Below are 15,818 nucleotides of genomic sequence, written 5' to 3'. Positions count from 1 at the left end.
GAGCAGCTTGGAGTCCCCGAGGGTGGATAAAGAGCCTGGAAGGGGAATTGGAGACCTAGTCAGACTGAATGGCAGCACCCCTGAGTCTGAGAAGCCTCATTGAGAGAGTGTGGAGCAGAGCTGAAGCAGCAGTTCAAGACTGGAGAGTCACTGCATTGAGGAGCCAAGGCCATGAGTAGGACAGGTATCTGGAGCACGCCCAGGAATATTTTCTGTAAATAATTTGTTCCTTGAAGTTAATCTTTCCCTTGAGAGTCTATGCAGCTTTAGGTTGGTGGAATAAAGAAACCTTTGTTTTTCTAACTTCTGTGGAGTCCATGTGCTTAATCCCAGGTTGCATTACCTATCCTTTTTGTCTCTAATTTCTTTCTGCCTTAATTCAATCTTCATTCCCTCCCCATTTCTATTTCTGTATCTGATTTGACATTGAATTTCCTCTTATTCAATATGGTCCCAGATGCCTACTTGCCTTTACTGTGTCAGTTTGCAGCAACTTAAAGGATGAAATGTTTTTGATTTGCAAGTTGCAGGAATTAATCGAAAAAGCAGGATGCAGTGTGAGGTGCCTCACCCAAGGAAGCTCTGGGCCTTTAGTATTGCTGCTCCAGTGATTAATGCCAAGTGCCAAAATTGTTATCACACATAGGTCCCTCTCTGCTTCACCTAGCTCCACACCATTCTTATTATACTTGTGACACTGATTTTCCATTGTAGTTATATATTCTTCCTACCAAAAGTGCTACCTGACCTAAAGGTAATAACGCACCAGTTGAACAGTTTGGGATATTATTTACTAAAAACAGGAAGGTGGCTTTGAGAGCAAAATATAAGGCTTTAGAAAAATAAAGTACTTGAACAATAACTGATATCTGGTAATGGAACCTCAGACAGCAAACGTGAAGGGTTTTGATATGGTAGATCGATAGGAAGGTCGGCAACCAGAGGGGACAGCTTGAAAATAATTGGCTAAAGTAGTTGAAGAGAGATGAAGGAAAAACATATTTCACACTGCGAGTTGTTGTAATCTGGAATGCACTACCTAAAAGTGTGGTGGAAGTGAGCTCAATAGCAATCTCCAGGAAGGATTGGGTGTATACTTGCAAAGAAAGACATTCCATGGGGCTAAATCGTTTGAAATCATTCCACCGGCAGCTTGATGAGAGAAGCCAAATGTCAGCCACCTACTCCTCACATAAACAAACAATCAGCATGTGGAAGTCCACAGGGGGTCTGATGGCCATTTGCCCAAATGATGCAAGTTTCAAGCAGGCCTTTAAATGGGTGCACTGCAAATTCATCTAAAAGGTGCAGGGTTGCTTTTTAACTCAAACTGGGACTCTCAACAAGAAATAGGTGGGTCGTGCACAACACATGCCAATCCCACTCACTCCTGGAGTCAAAAGACCTGATCCCCTTGTGACCTCACCTCTCCCTACCTCCTATGGCCCTACGAGCGACTATGATTGCTGAGCTCCTCCAATTCTGATCTCTTGCCCATTCCTGATTTTCATTGCTCCACATGCCTTCAGCTGTCCAGGTCCTCAGAGCTACAATTCTCCTCAGCCTAATAACCTTTCTTTCCTCCTTCAAGCCATTCCTTAAAGCTTACTTTTTTGATGAAGCTTTTGGACATTTGTCCCAAAAGCTCCTTCGGTGGCTCAATGTTAAATCCTGCCCTCTGGAGCATCATGGGGTGTTCTCATATGGTTAAAATCTTATTTAGATACAAGTAGATATTGTTACACTTGCTGTAATGCACTCTCCCAAAAGCTATGTATTGGGAGTAGGTTTTTGCTCCCCTCAACCCCCACTCCTTTCCCCAATAAGTTTTTGTTGTCAGCCACTTTGCTCCAGAAGAAACTGACATGTTGGATTCCATGACTTATCGCAGCAGTGTGAGTAGCCTAATCCCGAAAGTGGTTGGGACTTTGTGATGGTGGCACTGGGTAGGTACTGGAGGCATGCCACCAATATCACTTCAATTTGGTGTCCAACTGTGATGCATCGCTTGCCTCACCCTACCCCATACATTGTAAAGGGAGAGTTAGATGAATCATATGGCCTCTCACGTCTGTAAGGAAGCCTTGCATTTCTACATTGCTTTCCTCAACATCAGGATGTCCCAAAGCACCATATGGCCAAATAAATATTTCTGGTATACTGAAGTCACTGTTGTTATGTAGGATGTGTGGCAGTCATGTTGTGCACAGCAAGATCCCACAGACAGCAATGTGATATCGACTGGTTAACCTTTTCCCATGATGTCGGTTGAGGCACAAATACAGCAAGTGTAACAACAACTTCTTGTATCTAAATAGGATTTTGTATGAAAGGACACATTACAGTTGGGCAATTCCGACATCCACAGAGCAGGGCAGGGTTCACTGCCAATGCTGCCTCAATGCTGCACTTAAATGTGCGAGTCCCTGAAGTGGGGCCTGAACCCACAACCTTCTGGCTCAGACAGGCCACTGAGTGTTTTGTTCTTATCTTTAAGATGTGAGTCGGATGTGTGTACAATACACACAGAATTAAAACACATCCTGTGTTTGGTGGCGTTGAGACAGGCTGTGTGGGTGATGTTCTTTTGTGATCCAGTTAGGGTATGCGCTTATAATATTCAGTTAATCTATTTATCACAACCTCCTCAAAATGAACAGGAACATGACATTATTGAAGCAAATGCAGAAAGTGTCTTTTATAGTTAGTCTGATAACTGATTAAAAAAAACATATTATACAATAAAATGGTTCAGGATGATAGTGGTAGACTTTTAACATATTGATTTTAAATATTAAAGATAAACAAAAACAAGAAGCATTCTTCACCTCATGAAATATCAAGACATTTTTGTACTATCCAGCCATTCTGACTATGCTTTTCTCATGGAATGGAAATTTTGAGCTTTGATATGAGATTCATTATAGTACAAAAGGTCCTTTATTACTTTGCTAAGTAAATCACATTGGCTTTTCAAAAATATTAGGTCCAATCATTTCTCTAACTTGATGCACCTCATGCATTTACCGTTGCCAGTCCTCATTTCGGCTGACTGTCACACTGCAGGGTGATATGTTCCATCACATAATGTATGGGCTTTTGTGCAAAGGAAAACTATCATCATAGATTATAAATATGTCCTGGTTTTATAATGAAGTCAAAGATGTGACTACAAATTACTTTGTGTGGAACATATTGCCCATCCTTGCAATCTTTCAGGCTCTAAATGACTAAATTAATTCCTACATATCTCAGCATCTGTGCATGCTATTGCAGAGCACAATGATGAATTAAAGAGATTGTTCGAAAATATTTTTTTAAATTCTGTGTTGTCAGGGAGCTTAATCTGATGCGAGGTTGTCTTAATTTTTTTTTTGCTGTAGGTCGGAAAACAATGTTTGGATCAGACAAACAGAAATCTCTCAGGATGATCGCTGACTGCATCTTGCTCCCTGAGGAAATTGTCTCAGGTTTCAGCAGCTGTTTCAGCGACCAAGCCTGCTAGTAATCATATTTAATGTGGATAAAATCCGATAGCATACCAATCAAAGAGGCCTGATGTCCTTGTCGGGTGAAATTAGACTCATCTGAATTTAAAAATATCTTCCATTAAATTCATGTGAGTGCTATTCATATCGATTTGCTAACTGGCTAAAACACACCAGATCGCTCCTGATTGGCAATGCAATCTGGAATATCAGCTCCTTTCTTCCTTTCCATCATTTCCTTCCCTCGCATGGTGAGTGCTCTTCTTATTCTGGTCTTATTGTAACAAAGACATTTGGTAACCCGCTGCTGGAATACTGTGAGTTCTTTCACATCTGGTGCTGACTCTGCCTTTGAGATCTGACAAGGCAGGTTTGCTGCTGATTCCCTTCCTCCTTGGTTCATTTGGGGGACGATAGGTTAACAGGGAGCTTGTTACTGGAGGTGTTATTTAATATGCATTTTATGGAGAACATTGACTGAAGGGCTTTATCAACAGTTTTTATTTATTCCTTCACGGGACGTGGGCATCGCTGGCTAGGCCAACGTTTTGATTGCTACTCCCTAATTGCCTTGAGAAGGTGATGGTGAGTCATCTTCTTGAACTGCTGTCTATATGGTGTAGGTACACCCACAGTGCTGTTAAGGAGAGTTCCAGTCTTTTGACCCAACTGTAGCGAAGCAACGGCAATATATTTCCAAGTCAGGATGGTGCGTGACTTGGAGGGAAACTTGAAGACGGTGCTGTTCCCATATATCTGCTGCCCTCGTCTTTCTAAATGGTGGAAGTCAAGGGTGGAGCGTGATATTCAACATTCAGCCATTATATCTAAAGCGCATAAATTTCCTGCATCACTGAGGAGAAAGCTTTGGTATTGCAACAAACTTCACAATGCCAGTGACCTGGGTTCAATTCCAGTCTTGCGTGACTGTGTGGAGTTTGCACCTTCTCCCCGCATCTGCGTGGGTTTCCTCCAGGTGTCCCGGTTTCCTCCCACAGGCCAAAGATGTAAAGGCTAGGTGGATTGGCCATGCTAAAATTGCCCCTTAGTGTCCAAAGATGTGCAGGTCAGATGGGGTTGTGGGGCTAGTATGGAGGAGTGGGCCTGGGTAGGGTGCTCTTTTGGAGAGTTGACAGGCCAAAAGGCCTTCTGCACCCCAGGGATTCTATAGCTTACCAAGCTATTGTTCATCCAACAGAAAATGATGAAAAACTCAGCAGGTTTGGCAGAATCTGTGGAGAGAGAAACTGATGGTGGAATTTTGTCAGTTTTTTTGGCAAAGTGTCTTCCGGGCGTAACAAGTGGAGGGTAGCCTGCCAACGGCTTTTCTAGGCTACCCCGCCGCATTTTTAAACTCTTTGCCAAATAAGAGCGAAGAGGTGGGTCCCAAGATATCACATTGTTGGGGTGGGCTCTGAATGATCCCAGCCCACCAGAATATTAGGATTTTTAAAGATCAGTGCACCCTTTAAAAAGGGTGCCGCGATATTAAAAATTGTAAATAGAGACACGTCTCCCTCCCTTCACATTTCTCCCTCTCTTTAGTTCTGAAGGAGACTCATACAGACTCAAAACATTAACTCTTTCACTCTCCACAGATGCTGCCGACCTGCTGAGTTTTTCCAGTTTTTATTTCAGATTTCCAGCATCCACAGTGTTTTACTTTTATTTGTTCAGTCAATCCTGCACGTTCTCCCCGTGTCTGCATGGGTTTCCTCCGTGTGCTCCGGTTTCATCCCACAGTCCAAAGATGTGCAGGTTAGGTGGATTGGCCATGTTAAATTGCCCTTAGTGTCCAAAAGGTTAGGAGGGGTTATTGGGTTCGGGGGATAGGGTGGAAGTGAGGGCTTAAGTGGGTTGGTGCAAACTCGATGGGCTGAATGGCCTCCTTCTGCACTGTATGTTATATGTATACAAGATGTGTGCGGGATCCTTATATGGTGAGAAATAGAAATAAGACTGAAGAGATCCAAAAACACGATTCTACATGAATCAGTATGGGAAATACACCAGTGTCCACATCCTTGATCAAAGATTTAGAATTTGTATGAAGGAAAACTACTCCAAAGTTAAAAGAAAAATAGACTGACCACGTTCTATAAAATATGGAATAGACATAAACATGTACCTGCTGCGCTCTGGTGATAAAACCTGAGGTAGTCATCCACTGCAAAAAACTATTTGTTTCCAAAACAGTGTGTCAACAATCTTCCTTCGCAAGAACAATCCCATAATGGAACAAGCTATGGGCCCATGGTATTCGAGGCAAGGTACTAACATGGATTGACGATTGGCTGTCAGGCAGAAGGCAGAGAGTTGGGATAAAAGGTTCTTTTTCGGAATGGCAACCGGTGACGAATGGTGTCCCGCAGGGTTCAGTGTTGGGGCCACAGCTGTTCTCTTTATGTATTAACGATCTAGATGACGGGTCTGGGGGCATTCTGGCTAAGTTTGCCGATGATACAAAGATAGGTGGAGGGGCAGGTAGTATTGAGGAGGTGGGGAGGCTGCAGAAAGATTTAGACAGTTTAGGAGAGTGGTCCAAGAAATGGCTGATGAAATTCAACCTGGGCAAGTGCGAGGTCTTGCACTTTGGAAAAAAGAATAGAGGCATGGACTATTTTCTAAACGGTGACAAAATTCATAATGCTGAAGTGCAAAGGGACTTGGGAGTCCTAGTCCAGGATTCTCTAAAGGTAAACTTGGAGGTTGCGTCCTTAATTAAGAAAGCAAATGCAATGTTGCCATTCATCTCAAGAGGCTTGGAATATAAAAGCAGGGATGTACTTCTGAAGCTTTATAAAGCATTAGTTAGGCCCCATTTAGAATACTGTGAGCAATTTTGGGCCCCACACCTCAGGAAGGACATACTGGCACTGGAGCGGGTCCAGCGGAGATTCACACGGATGATCCCAGGAATGGTAGGCCTAACATACGATGAACGTCTGAGGATCCTGGGATTATATTCATTGGAGTTTAGGAGGTTGAGGGGAGATCTAATAGAAACTTACAAGATAATGAATGGCTTAGATAGGGTGGATGTAGGGAAGTTGTTTCCATTAGCAGGGGAGACTAGGACCCGGGGCACAGCCTTAGAATAAAAGGGAGTCACTTTAGAACAGAGATGAGGAGCAATTTCTTCAGCCAGAGAGTGGTGGGTCTGTGGAATTCATTGCCACAGAGGGCGGTGGAGGCCGGGGCGTTGAGTGTCTTTAAGACAGAAGTTGATAAATTCTAGATTTCTCGAGGAATTAAGGGCTATGGAGAGAGAGCGGGTAAATGGAGTTGAAATCAGCCATGATTGAATGGCGGAGTGGACTCGATGGGCCGAATGGCCTTACTTCCGCTCCTATGTCTTATGGTCTTAAGCTCAAAGAAAATAGTTACAGCCCCATCACGTGAAATCTTCAAGACGCATTTTTAGATTATTTCCATCTAGAAGTTTTCATCATCACGAGTACCATCTCAGCAGCTTATGCCTGGTTTAACAACTGGTGCTACTCATATTATGTTGGCAGAGTTAATCTGTGATGCAACTAAGGCAGAAGGAAATGTACTTTTTATTACACAGAGGATAGTGGGTGCCTGGCACTCGCTGCCGGAGGAGGTGGTGGAAGCAGGGACGATAGTGACATTTAAGGGGCATCTTGACAAATACATGAATAGGATGGGAATCGAGGGATATGGACCCCAGAAGTGTAGAAGATTTTAGGTTAGACAGGCAGCATGGTCGGCGTAGGCTTGGAGGGCTGAAGGGCCTGTTCTTGTGCTGTACGTTTCTTTGTTCTACTATTTCAAACAACTAACGTTTGAATATTGCAAGTTATCTGCAAGCCTCCAGAGTCTGTGACAATCTCTTTTGCCTCTCTTTGTTTTAGTTATGCTACTAAAGTCAGTGATCCTCTGACCTTTTCCACTTGCTCCTACAAACTCCAAGCATGAGAGACAACACACTTTTCCACCTCCTTCATCTCACTTGAATTTAACAAAGACTCTTCTCATTGTCCCTTGTGAAAACACAGTCGGTCCCAGGAGCTGGAAATGATGGAAGAAGGATGTGGCTTCAAATCCCACTCCAGAGGCCTGAGCATATAATGCAGACTGGCACAATCAGCACAGTACCAAGAAAATGCTGCACTTTAAGTGGTGTCATCTTTTGGATGAAGCATTAAACTGAAGTTCCATTTGTGCACCGGGTAGATGCACAAGATGTCAGGCCATTATTTTGAGGAAGAGCTTGGGAGGTGGATGGAAGGGGTGGAGAGAGTGGGGGAAACTGGTTGAGGGGGGTGTCGCGTTGGGTGTTCCGATGCACAAATGATCCAACACGGCTGTAGATGGTACAACTCTGTTTTATTGTCTTAACAACGGTAATAACTAACTGCTGGCTTGGGTACGTGCTTCACCAACTAACCTGTGGACCCAGCCCTATCATTATCGTAGTGAGGCACTCAACACATGGTCTATGTCTGAGTGGCACGCTGTGAGCTCTGTGCTCTGAGCTATCTCCTGGTAGAATGAGCGGGAACTGTGGTGTTCCCTGTTTTATAGTGCGTGTGCTCTCACTGGTGATTGGCTGCGATGTTATGTGTGTGCTGGTTGGTCCAACTGCCTGTCCATCAGTGTGTGTGTGATTGCACCAGGATATGCTGATGTGGATATCATGACATCCCCCCTTTCACAAAGGATCTGTGCCTACATGCTAATAAATAGAAATGTGTACTGAGTGCATCTGAGTATGTGTGTGCAATATTTACAACATGTACATGAGGCTAAACTATATAGAGAGGGAGGTGTCAGGTGCAACAGAACAACAAGGTTGTACCAATAGCAGAACAAATGCAATAAGCAAACAACGAGAGAAAACCTCTGGAATAATAAACGACAAGAAAAGAAACTCGTTACCAGTACTGTAAAACAATTCAGTGAGTCCAATGTGCTAACAGGCTCATAAGTCAAGTCTCTCAGGTGGGCGACAAATTCGGGTTGACCGCCTCAAGTGTGGGTCAGGATCCACCAGCTGAGGAATGGGCCTGGCCACGGGCGAGAGAGTGGCAGGAAGCTCAACAAAGTCGACATCAGGGACAACAGGAGGGCGTGGCACCGGTGCATGATCTCGTAGTGAGCGCGGAACCAGACGAAGGGCCCGCTGATTACGGCGGCGAATGGAGCCATCAGGCATGCGAATGAGGAATGAGCGGGGAGCCACGTGGCAGAGAACCTCGGCAGTTGCTGACCAGCCACCCTCCAGTAGGTGTATGCGGATGTTGTCTCCAGGCGCCAGGGCAGGAAGATCAGTCGCCCAAGCGTCACGTGCCACCTTCTGCTGAGCACGCTGTTGTTGCATCCTTCGCAATACTGGAGCATGGTCGAGGTCAGGAACATGAATGGATGGCACAGTGGTCCTGAGGGTGCGACCCATCAACAGCTGGGCTGGTGAGAGGCCCGTGGACAGTGGGGCCGAGCGATAGGCCAGCAGGGAAAAACAGAAGTCAGATCCGGCATCAGCAGCCTTGCAGAAGATCCGCTTCACAATGTGGACGCCCTTTTCCGCCTTGTCATTTGACTGAGGATGCAAGGGACTGGACGTCACATGTGTGAAGTTGTACGAAGCGGCAAAGGAAGACCATTCTTGGCTCGCAAAGCAAGGCCCATTGTCAGACATGACGGTGAGCGGAATTCCACGGCGAGCAAAGGTTTCTTTGCAGGCCCGGATGACAGCTGATGACGTCGTGTCGTGCAGGCCTCCGGATAATTTGAGAAGTAGTCAATCAGAATAATGTAGTCCATGCCGAGCGCATGAAAGAGGTCCACACCCACCTTCGCCCAGGGGGACGTGACCAACTCATGGGGCTGAAGGGTCACAGGGGGTTACGCCGGCTGAAACCTTTGGCAGGTGGGGCAGTTGAGCACCATGTTGGCGATGTCGTCGCTGATACCTGGCCAGTACGCAGCCTCTCGGACCCTCCGCCTGCACTTTTCAACTCCGAGATGGCCTTAGTGCAGTTGTTCGAGGATGAGCCTGCGCATGCTGTGTGGGATCACAATCTGGTCCAACTTCAAGAGGACACCATCAATGACAGCCAAGTCATCCCGGATGTTGTAAAATTGTGGGCACTGCCCCTTGAGCCACCCTTCCGTCATGTGGCGCATCACACGCTGTTGAAGGGGGTCAGCCGCAGTCTCACGGCGAATGTGGGCCAGACGTGCATCAGTGGCCGGCAGATTGGCCGATGTGAAGGTTACTTGTGCATCGACCTGACAAACGAACCCCTCCGGGTCGGGCGGCGTGTTGACCACCCTGGAGAGAGCATCAGCGATGATGAGATCCTTCCCCAGGGTGCAGACAAGTTGGAAGTCGTACCTCCGGAGCTTGAGCAGAATGCGCTGGAGGCGAGGGGTCATATCGTTGAGGTCCTTCTGAATGATGCCGACCAGGGGGCGATGGTCGATCTCCACAGTGAACTGCAGAAGACCATATACATAGTCGTGAAACTTGTCGATGCCAGTCAACAGGCCTAGGCACTCCTTCTCAATCTGCGCATAGCACTGTTCTGTGGGGGTCATGGCCCGTGACGCATAGGCGACCGGGGCCCATGATGCGGTGTCGTCCCGTTGAAGGAGTACTGCCCCAATGCCGGACTGGCTGGCGTCAGTTGAGATTTTTGTTTCCCGTGTGGTATCGAAAAACGCCAGTACCAGGGCGGTGATGAGCTTGATCTTGAGCTCCTCCCATTCACTCTGGTGTGCGGGCAGCCACTGGAATTCCGTTGTCTTTTTGACCAGGTGGCGAAGAGCAGTCATGTGCGAAGCAAGGTTAGGAATGAACTTCCCCAGGAAATTGACCATCCCGAGAAAGCGCAGCACTGCCTTCTTGTCTGACAGCTGCTGCATGGCTGCGATGGCTGCCATTTTGTCGGCATCCGGCCGCACACCCGACCGGGAGATGTGGTCCCCCAAAAACTATAGCTCAGTCTGGCCAAAGGAGCCACTCCTCGCGCACAACCAGGAGAGCACTTGGCTCGGTTAAGGCGCAGGCCCTGATCCCGTATCCGTGCAAAGACACGCTGGAGACGACTGATATGCTCCTGTGGTGTGGTGGACCAGATGATAACGTCGTCTACGTAGACGCGTACCCCTTCGATGCCCTCCATCATCTGTTCCATGATGCGATGGAACACCTCGGAGGCCGAGATGATGCCGAATGGCATCCTATTGCAGCAGTATCTGCCAAATGGAGTGATGAAAGTGCACAGCTTCCTGCTGGACAGATCCAATTGAATCTGCCAAAAGGCCTCTGAGGCATCAAGCTTGGTGAATATTTTTGACCGAGCCATTTCGCTCGTGATTTCTTCTCGTTTTGGTGTGGGGTATTGTTCCCTTATAATGTTATTATTCAAATCTTTTGTGTCGATACAGATCCGGAGCTCGCCGGAGGGCTTCTTGACGCACACCATGGAGCTGACCCATGGCGTTGGCTCCGTGACCCGGGAAAGCACTCCTTGGTCCTGCAGATCCTGCAGCTGCTGCTTGAGGCGGTCCTTGAGTGGTGCTGGGACCCTACGAGGTGCGTGAATGACCGGGGTGGCGTCCGGTTTGAGCCGTATTTTGTACGTGTAGGGCAGTGTGCCCATGCCCTCGAAAACCTCCTGGTTGTGCGCGAGGAGTGAGTGGAGCTGCGCCCTAAAGTCTGCATCCGGGAAATCCGACGTGCCTTCTGGAGACAGAGTGTGTTCCCGCTGAACGAGGTGGAGGATCTTGCATGCCTGTGCGCCTAACAGAGAGTCCTTCGAGGATCCTACGATTTCAAATGATAATGTGGCTTTGTGTGAGTTGTGTGTAACATCGAGCTGGCAGGACCCCGTGGCCGGGATGACGTTTCCATTGTAGTCAACCAGCTGACAGTGGGATGGCAGAATCGGTGGTTTAACCTTCAAGGTCTGGAAGGCTGACCATGCGAGGAGATTGGCGGAGGCACCAGTGTCCAGGCGAAATGTGATCTGTGATCGGTTGACTGTTAGGGTGGTACACCACTCATTGCCTGGATCAATGCTGTGCACTGGCAGCGGCTGGTGGTTCCAACTTGGGGGACATCCGGTTCTTGTGGATTACCGCAGCCCGGAAGGGCTGCCTGTCTTCGGTATCGCTAGTCTGCATACTATCTGTATATGACTCAGTGTAGGGGGGCTGAATCGCCCGCACGTCCCTGCGAGGTTGGCGGAATTGTTGGGAGTTGGCAGGTTGAGCTGCTCGACAGCAGGCAGCGTAGTGGCCCATCCTGCCACAGCGGAGGCATTGTCACGCTTTGGCCGGACATTGTCGCTTTAAGTGGGCGGAGCCACAGTTGCCACACGTCGTGATGTCATGGCGTTCGTTGCGCCACCGCGCATGCGCGGTGCGGTCCTGCGTAGAGGGCGCCTGCGCATCACGTCCCTCTGCGTCAACGTCCCCTCTTTTGGCGCGTACAAGCGCGGGAGGCCTCGGAAAGCGCGCAAAATGGCCGCCCTTGTCCGGGCTGCGGGCCGGGAGGAACTCGATCGACTGGACCCACTCCTCCTCGTAGGATCTGTGCCGTGCCATTTCAGCCGCCTGGATTTGGGAGTACCGGCTGGTCGCGTTCTCATGGAGGACGCAGGTCTCAATGGCAGTTGCTCGGGTGAGGCGCTTTATTTTAAGGAGCTGCTGGTGTAGGGTGTCCGAGATGACCCCAAAAATTATCTGATCCCGTATCATGGAGTCGGAGGTGGCCTCATAGCCGCAGGACTGCGTGAGGATACGGAGGTGTGTCAAGTAAGATTGGAAAGGCTCATCCTTACCCTGCAGGCGTTGCTGGAAGAGGTACCTCTCGAAGCTCTCATTGACTTCCACGCTGAAGTGTTCCTCGAACTTCAGAAGCACCGTCTTTTATTTTGTTTTGTCCTCGCCTTCTGCGAATGCTAGGGAGTTGTAGATGTGGATGGTGTGTTGCCCCGCCGTGGAGAGGAGGAGGGCGATCTTCCTGGTATCCGATGCATTCTCCCTGTCTGTGGCTTCTAGGAAGAGCTGGAAGCGCTGTTTAAACAGCTTCCAGTTTACGCCAAGATTACCAGCGATTCGGAGCGGCTGCGGCGGGCTAATGTTTTCCATGGAGCAGGATGGCGGATTTCTGAAAGGGTGCAGGTAGGTCTCACAGTCGCTGGTTAGCTTCCACTACTGGTATCATGTCGTGTTGGATGTTCCGATGCACAAATGATCCAACACGGCTGTAGATGGTACAACTCTGTTTTATTGTCTTAACAACGGTAACAACTAACTGCTGACTTGGGTATATGCTTCACCAGCTAACCTGTGGACCCAGCCCTGTCACTATCTTAGTGAGGCACTCAGCACATGGTCTATGTCTGAGTGGCACGCTGTGAGCTCTGTGCTCTGAGCTATCTCCTGGTAGAATGAGCGGGAACTGTGGTGTTCCTGTTTTATCGTGCGTGTGCTCTCACTGGTGATTGGCTGCGATGTTGTGTGTGTGCTGGTTGGTCGAACTGCCTGTCCATCAGTGTGTGTGTGATTGCACCATGATATGCTGATGTGGATATCATGACATGGGGTGGGGAATGGGTGTTGAGTCAGCAGGGCTGAGACCTTCCAGGTGTCCTGGATGATATTTATCCCTTAAGTCGCATCACTAAAACAGATTATTTGGTCATTTTCACGTAGTTGTTTCTGGGAGATTGCTGGGTGCAAATTGGCTGCCAAATTCCAACATTACAATCATGACAATAGTTCAAAACTGCCTCAAAGGCAATCTTCAGACATTCTGAATTTGTCAAAGTACATTTGCCCATTTTTTCTCTTTCATTCTTTCTCTCCTGCAATCTATCGGATTTTAAGGGTAAAGCTTTGGTGTCACCGCTTCACGGTGTCTTAGTTTCTCTTTTGTACCTTGGGCCTTATTTAAGAACAGTGACAAAAAGTGAAATTGAGCTGTGTAAGTATGACGCAAAGTATGGTTTGCAGGTCTGTCTGATTCAACAACTATTAACTCCCAGATCAACATGCTATTTTTGTTCCAGGGTTTGGAGTCTTTATCACATAACAACTGCCCACTGGTGTCATGTCAGGCTGCTTGAGAGGGTGAAGTGAGATGAGGGGCTGAAATGCAAGGTCAGAGTTGAGTATTGAGTGTTAATATCCAATCGCGGCATCTACATTGCTGGATTGACACTCTCTGCACTATAAGCAGGTAAATGCATTACTCTGAGTAGGTTTGGATATATTTGCTGAAAATGTTTTTTCTCATCAGCAAGGTCACCAGTAATAAATGGGAGAACATGCAGCTTGGCAAAGAGGAACACTTAGGGTGAAGAGATGCTTATAACTGGTGAGTTGCATAATACTCCACGGTTCTTTACTGTGGATTCAATCTCTACAGTAAATAATTCCAATTTCACAGCTCTCTTTGCTATTCTATCATTCCTCTGTCAAGGGACTGTGGAGCTGAGCTGATACTCGAGTGCTCGGACTGCGTTACACGAAGAACTTCTTCTCCAAATTCTCTCCTCAGCTCATATCTGTTTGTTAAGTCAGCATTTTCCATTTCATGAAGCTATTCAGCAATATTAATAGCTCCAAGAACTATTCTCACTTAACTGGAAATATGATCACGTCTGCTATTGAAGTAAAGCAGTCCCTGTAGGCATTGAGCAGGCAGGAAAAGTCCAGTCATTCTGGTCCTCCCCTGGTTAAGAGGAAAAAGTTACAGGGTTAACCTTTAATTGCGGCATAAATGGAGTGCTTTGAGCAGCAACTATCACAAAATGTATTGGAGTGGCAGGGAGACTGTATATATATTTATATATATATATATATATATATATATTTATTTTTATATATGTGTGCATTGATTATTATTTTAACACTCATTCTAGGGAAGTGGACATTACCAGCAAGGCCAGTATCTAGTGATCATCCCTTGATATCCTGTGAAGGGAAAATAGCACCTTCTTAACCACTGCAGTAGCAGTTCGATACAACTGAATGGTTTGCTCGGCTACTTCAGAGGGCAGTTATAAATCAACCATACTGATGTGGGGCTGGAGGTAGACTAAAGTAAGAACAGCAGGTTTCCATCCCTAAAGGGTATTAGTGAACCAGTTGCCGTTATTATGACAATGCGACAGCTTCCTAGTCACTTACCTCATACCAGCCTTTTTCATTTCCAGAATTCTTTACAAACTGAATTGAACTTCTGAAACTGCCACGGTGATATTAAAATTCAGAGTCGTCTGGATGATTAGCCCAGGTTTCTGGATTACAAATCTAGTAGCATAATCACTACATTATCCCTTTATAATTGGATGCTCAGTGCCATCATGCCATCCTAACATTACAGTTAGGTACACTCGCAAAAATGTCTTCAGTCATGTTCTCTTAATCATTTGGGGGAGATGACAGCAGGTTCGGCGTTTTAACCATTTTGTCCCATTGCAGCTCACAATAACCCTAAATATGTCACATAATAGTAACCGTGATATAAACCCCATCATAGACCTGGTGATGGGCATATGATGGGAAACACATTATGACATATTGATTTGCTTCTAATTACAACAGAGTTGTCCATGTTTGGAGAAACTTATCTACACAGTCAATGTCACTTCTGCTGGGGTTGTTTACTGGGGCGGTTTTTATTTATCCGCTCATGGGACGTGGACGAAGCTGGGCCAGCATTTTTATTTCCCATTCCTAATTACCTTCATAAGGTGATAGTGAGCCACTTTATTGAACTGCTGCCTACATGGTGTAGGTGCATCCACAGTGCTGTTAAAATAGGATTCAAATTTGATCATCCACCATGGTGGGATTCGAGCCTGGAACCTTGGAGCACTGCTCTAGATCTGTAGATTACCAGCTCAGCAGTGACCTATACCACTAAAGCACAGGAGGAACCCAATAAAGTTTTTTTTGATAATGTTTCTGCTCGGTTTCAAACCGGGGACCTTGCGCGTGCGAGGCAAACATGATAACCACTACACTACAGAAACATCTGAATTGCCTCTCCTTCCTGCCCACGTTACAATGTCACTAAGGAGAAAATATAGCCCTCGGGCTTTTCTGATGTAAACTGAATTTCACCCAAGGTAGATAGATCTATTAAAGCTAAAATCTCGATAATCTCACTAAAAGCTGTAAGTGCCTCATTACGTTTTGATAGTCATGGCTTTTAATGTCAATTTAACAGATCGATCCAGACTATAGCAGGAAATTATTTTATCTTTCAAGCTCCTATTTTGCTGGGGACATGTGGTGTTTGCATCATTTGCACACAGCCAAGACACAGAGCTTCTTTAGTCA

At 46.7% G+C, this 15,818-nt stretch overlaps 1 protein-coding gene across 4 annotated transcripts in view; it reads right to left on the bottom strand.

Moving 5' to 3' along the window:
- Positions 1 to 15,818, bottom strand: part of LOC140395504 (receptor tyrosine-protein kinase erbB-4-like) — a 1,530,197-nt gene that overhangs the window by 286,171 nt on the left and 1,228,208 nt on the right. The window lies entirely within an intron of this gene.

The sequence above is a fragment of the Scyliorhinus torazame genome, chromosome 2 (assembly GCF_047496885.1).
Source record: "Scyliorhinus torazame isolate Kashiwa2021f chromosome 2, sScyTor2.1, whole genome shotgun sequence".
Taxonomy (NCBI): domain Eukaryota; kingdom Metazoa; phylum Chordata; class Chondrichthyes; order Carcharhiniformes; family Scyliorhinidae; genus Scyliorhinus; species Scyliorhinus torazame.
The sequence above is the reverse complement of the archived record's forward strand: the minus strand, read 5'-3'. Positions and strand labels throughout refer to the sequence as shown.